Here is a 6196-nt window from a genome sequence, read left to right on the forward strand (position 1 = left end):
AGCCTAGCTTCCTCATTTGTACAGTGGAAATTACCACGCTTTATGAGGTGACCGTAAAAATTACGAGAGATAAGTAGGCTTTGATAAATGGAAGCCTATGCTTAATATAGACCTTAAAGAGTCAGGCATTGTATTAAATGCTTTCATTTATTAACTGGTGTTTAATTCTCATTTAAGGGATGGTTGCCTTGAGGTCCAGAGGGTATAAAGTTGCCCAGGTCACACAGCTAGCAGGTGACAGAGCAGGAGTGTGCAAAATCCTTGCAGATAACCAGTAAGCTCACCAAGGGCTAGCCAGGAACGCTATAGCCCTATATGGTGCAACAAACTCTCCTAACAAGCAATAAGCTATTAAAAATGAAATAAAAACACTTTTCTACAAAGCAACAAAAACTATAAAATACTTCGGAACCAAATTGAACAAGTTACGAGATCCGGATGATGAAATCTCTCAACATTTGTCGAAAGGCGAAAACAAGACCTGAGTAAATCAAAAACATACGCCCATTTTTGGGGTGAAAACTCGGTATCAAAAATGTGCCAGTTCTTCCCAAGTTCAATTACAAAATTAGCACAATTTCTATCAGAGTCCCAAATTCTCTTGCAGATGAGTTACAACTAACTAAATAATTTTAAATTTTATATTGAAGATCACACAGAAAGAGGAGAGTAGTAAGGGTTTGCCCTGAAAAAAAAAACCAACAACAAAAAAACAAACAAACAAAAAAAACCCACAAAGATATTAGCACAGAAATAGTGAAAATAATCAGTGTAATAGAAAGACAATCTATTCGTTTTCTTCAGATATACTCAAGTAAAATAACATTTAATAATTTAGAATATTGCCCTGGCAGGCATGACTTAGGTGGTTGGAGTGTCATCTCAAACCAAAGGGTTGCAGATTTGATCCTGAGAGGGACAAACACCCAGGTTGTAAATGTTAAAGACAGTTTTCCAATTAGTTAGTATGTTGGTTTCCTAGAGTACTTCAAACTGATGTTATAAAATAACAGAAATTTCACTTACAGTTCTGGGGTCCAAAAGTCCAAAATCAAGATGTCAGCATGGTTGGTTCTTTGAGACTCTGAGGGAGAATCTGTTCCATGCCTCTCTCTTAGCTTCTGGTGGTTGCTGACAATCCTTGGCATTCCTATACATTCCATGGCTTCCATTCTATTCTAGTCTTTGTCTTCAGGTGGCATTTACCGTGTGTCTACCCTCTTCTTACAGGATGCAAATAATTAAATTAGGACACAACATAATCCAGTATGACCTCAGTTTACTTAATAACATCTGCAAAGACCCTATTTCCAAATAAGGCCACATGAATTTTTGGAGGGAATACTATTCAATCTGCTACATTTGGATTTTTAGAAAACATTTTTTCTTAGTGTTTTTTGTATGTCATGAATTCTTTATAATAAGCATATGATGTTTTATGAAAAGAATGAAGGGATAGGCCCTCAGTACATTACAATGTCATCCAAATATGCCAAGGTTGTGGGTTTGGTTAGAAGTCAGGGCACATACAAGAATCAACCAATGAATGCATAAATAAGGGAAGCAACAAATTGATCTCTCTCTCTAAAATCAATAAATAAATTTTTTTTTAAATAATAAGGGATGGTTCTTTTAAGCAGTGTAAGGATGTGAGAAATGTCACAATCTAATACATAAGAAGGATGATGATTTAAGTTATTCAAAGAAAAATGATTTATTAGTAATTCTTCTAGCACAATTAAAATAAAGATCTTAAAAATAAAATACAATTAATTTAGATTTTTGCATCGTAACAGGAACAAAAAGTAACTTAAGATGGATTGAAATCTAAATATATGCTAAAGCTTAAAACATCATTTTTAAATACAATCATGCTAGACATAAAAATATGAAGCAATGACTCTACCATTTGGAGATTTGTTTTAAGTACAAAATTCTATTCTCAGAGATTTTCATACAGTGCTTGGGTTCCAGAATCTCCATCTTTTAACAGGCACTCCACATGCTTCTCTTGTAGACATTCCACCAAACATAATTTGAGAAACACTGGTATAAACGAATAGGTTACTATCTATATAAATTAAAGACAACTTTGGGAAAAAATATTTACAATGTTTAGCAAGCAAGGATTAATATCGTTAGTATATAAAGAGTTTCTAATAAGCAGTAAGACAAATATAACTAAAAAATGGACAAAGTATATAAAAAAGGCATTCACAGAGGAAATACCACTGATAAGAAAACAAACCCCCCCAAAAAGAAAGAAAAACAAAACAAAACCCAATAGAAGAATCTAAACTGCTCTAAAAACCAGAAAAATGTTACTTTAAATAACAATTATTTGTGAGTATGTTTTCCTGTAATTCATAATTATTTTAAAAGTGAACTAATTAAGTGTTAGTAAGGTGAAGGAGAGAAGTGTTGAAGCCAAACACCCATATACATTGTTAGTAGTTTATTACAACCATTTTAGGGTGTAATTTGGACATGTCTATTAGCATTTTAAGTCTTTATACCCCATGATCCAGCCTTCTCATTTCCAAGAATTTGTCCCACAGGTATAACAGCTCAATATATATGATGTAACAATTTATCATATAAATGACAGACAATTGAAAACAAGTTAAATATTAAAAGAAACTTTTTCATGTTCATTTAAACCTATGGTTTACCATGCTAACCTAAAAAAATGTACACTAAATATATGTTAAATGAATAATACATGTTGAATGAATAAATAATAACGTTTACTTTGAGTATGAGTTTGGTTCTCTTTTCTGTGGTTTTGTTTTTAAACTCCCTTTCCATTTTCTGTTGCTTCCCCTCCCTCATTTCCTTCCCCATTAAAAGTGTTTCCTCCTTTCATCTTTGAATAATTACAGCAGCCAAATATAAGTAACATATCATTCAAAAACAGATCATTCTAAAGAACTATCTTCTAATAGAGAAATTACCAAGGAGATGCCTGAATTTATCTTTCCTCTTAATTCTTTACTAATTGTCAACCTCTTTAGTCAACTTTTCAGAATTTGAAATGTATCATTTAACCTGTTGATGAAGCATCACTTATTCAGGTCTTAAATACTAAGTGCCTAGTTTGTGCAAAATACTGTACTAGTTGCCCATAGATTTATACCTATGTTTAACAAATAGGAAGAGCACTTGGCACCAGCTACCAGTCTCTGGGTAGCTCATTTATCAACTGATCACTTTGTTGTTTCTTAGATTATCTTTTTAATTTTCCCTGAGTTATTTGAAACCCTACTTATACCTATCCTTTCCTACCCCACTCCATTCCTTGCTCCTTGGCAGGTTAGTGCTCCTTGGCAGCACTTTTCATATTTGTAATTTTTTAAAAATGTTAATTAGTTATTTCATATTCATCTCTCTTATAAAAAAGTGAGCTTCTTAAGGGAAGGGGAAGGACCATGCTTGATTTGTTAGATGTATTTCCAACTTGTGCCTACCACTTTGCACATGGGAACCATTCCACAAAACATAATTTGAATGAATAAACATGAGATGTGTTATCCGGTTTTCCTTAGAAACTTTAAAACAACATTTCTTTTAAAACTGCTTTAGACAATTCAAAATTACAGACTATTACATAATTTGAACATAGAAAAACTGATTGCCATCACAGCTTTGACAATAAAATCAGCAAAACTTTAGCTTCCAAAAACTATCTTTTGATTCAATTCAGAATGTTTGGTTCTGCACAAAACATACAGCCTTTCCCCCCACCTAAAACAAATGTTACTCTTAATTCTTCATCTAAGACTATTGTCAGGAGGCCCCATGGTAGGCAAGGTTAAGTGTAAAATTGTATGTATGCCTCTATGCAAATATTAAAGAAAAAAATAACCAAGTGTGCCTAAGAAACAGAAAGGGAATGCTTTACTCAGAAATCAGGAAAAAAAAAATTTCAGATGGGGAGAAACACATGCAGATAGCCCCAGGAACAACAAATGCAGAAGTCTATATCTTTTTCTGCTCAGATGCCTGAAGAACAAGGCAGCAAAAAGACAAAGGAAGCCCTTCTGGAAATTTGCACAGACTGGACGGTGACTAGAGCTGATCTCTGAGATGGGAGTGTGAACACGGTGGGCTCTGACATGGAACCAGTCAAAAGCAGGAGACCAAATTTAGTGTCAAATAGGAAACAAACTTTGACTTAGTAAAGGGAGACTTTATTCAAAAGGGTTATTGCAAGGGGTGGGGTGGAGTTTGGAAGATTATTACAAAATGGGGAGGAAGACTTTGGAGATAGGGAGAATGAAAGTGTGTCTCCTGAGTTAGACAAAAAGGTGTTGTTTTTATTTTATAAAAAGAGTAAACAAGGCTAGAAAGGTCTAGGTACTGGAGAGTCATGTGAAAGAGAGGGTGAGGGGAATGATGTGAAAGTAGGTCAGAGAAAGTATTACTCTGAGGCCAGCCTGTTCACAGGAGGGACTCTCTTCTGGCCTAGGCTGAAGGTAGGCCAAACTTCAGGCACCAAGGAGCAGGAAAGAAGCTTAACCAAAATTTGACTAACAACACTTTGTTCCCATTGACCAATGGGGACAAGATCATTTAGCTCATTTCTGAGGCAAAAAATGGGAATTTTGAGGGTCTAGTCACAGGTAATCATGGTTAGGGGGTGCTCCTGTGAGTCTTATGTAGTCATTTGAGGAGGAGGGGGTCCTTGTAGTGTGCCATTGTTTAGAATTCAGAAGATAGGAGTGCTGTTAATCTTCACTGCTTTCCAGGAGCATGGGGCTCAGGTAACATTCAGCACAGTCAACTTTCAGGGCTTCAAAAACACAGCCTAAGAATCCTAATCCTGCCTTGACTCATTTCCTTTCTTTGTGTAGATGTAAGTTTCTGACCTTTATTCTTTCTCTTCTCTCTGAAGAACTTGGCAAGGTTTTCTCAGCTTTTTTCCCCCTCTTTAGGTTAGATGGTCAGGCTACCGTGGCCTGAAGTTAGCCAATATCTCTTACCCAAAGTTGGATAAGACTCTGGCGAAATCTTTTTTACTTGATGAGTAGGCAGGCATTTGTGACATATTCAAAATGACTATTCCCCATACCCCAGACTACCTTCACTGTGAAAATGTGATAGGGTACTAGAGGTAAAAATCCATTAAATGTGAAGGATCCACCCCAGCAGTTTTTAACACTCAAGTTAGTTTATCCTCAGCCTTCAGCAATTTTTTGGAAGTACCACTAAGTGTTCCTAGCTTCAGTGGCTTCTGCTTTAGAGAAGCTAGTCTGTATAGTCTATGGTTCCTTCTCTCTCCAGTTTTCAGAGCAGTACTTTATCCTGTGACCTCAGTTTTCTGATAGAGCTAAGAAATGTCATTGATTTTCAGTCCATCTTTTCTTGTTCTGAGGGATGGACACATGAATTTCGAGCTTTTTGTTTTGTTTTACACTTAAATAATTAATTCCCATAAAAATTATATACCAGTGACCTATGAATGTACCTGTTTTCTTTTATTCAGGTAACACAATCTTTAAAAAATGTCTTTGAGCTATGACTCCTCTCTACTTCTTTTTCCCAGTTAATGTGAGCAATCTTTTCTTAAAATTAAAAAAAAAATTGAGGTATTCAAAGCAGTCCCACAAGTTAATGTCTCAGTACCAGTGTGTTGTTAGTTAACCAATTTCTTTTTGAAGCAAGTTGTTTAAATATGGCCTATACTCTGCCCTTCTTGCTTTCATTTTGGTCTACAGTAATTCAATTAAATGTAAATTCAGCTGTTTTATTTCAGTGACTTTGTGCTTTTTAAATTTATTTTTTATTGTTATTCTATTATAGTTGTCTCTATTTTTCCCTCTGTGTCCTCCTCTGCCCAACCCACCCATTGCCGCCCCCCGTGCTCCCACAATCTCCACACCGCTCTCCATGTCCATGGATCTTTCACACATGTTCTTTGACTAGTCCCTCCCCCTTCTTTCCACCATTATCCCCCTCCCCTCTGGCCACTGTCAGTCTGTTCCATGTTTCCATGTCTCTGGCTTTATATTGCTCATTAGTTTATTTTGTTCATTAGATTCCACTTATAGGTAAGATTATATGGAATTTATATTTCACTGACTGGCTTATTGCACTTAGCATAATGCTCTCCAGTTCCATCCATGCTGTCTCGAAGGGTAGGAGTTCCTTCTTTCTTTCTGCTGCGTAGTATTCCATTGTGTAAATGCACCGGTTT

Source organism: Pteronotus mesoamericanus, unplaced genomic scaffold, assembly GCF_021234165.1.
Source record: "Pteronotus mesoamericanus isolate MK-2021 breed Mesoamerican mustached bat unplaced genomic scaffold, CSHL_Meso_final contig_26, whole genome shotgun sequence".
NCBI classification, from domain to species: domain Eukaryota; kingdom Metazoa; phylum Chordata; class Mammalia; order Chiroptera; family Mormoopidae; genus Pteronotus; species Pteronotus mesoamericanus.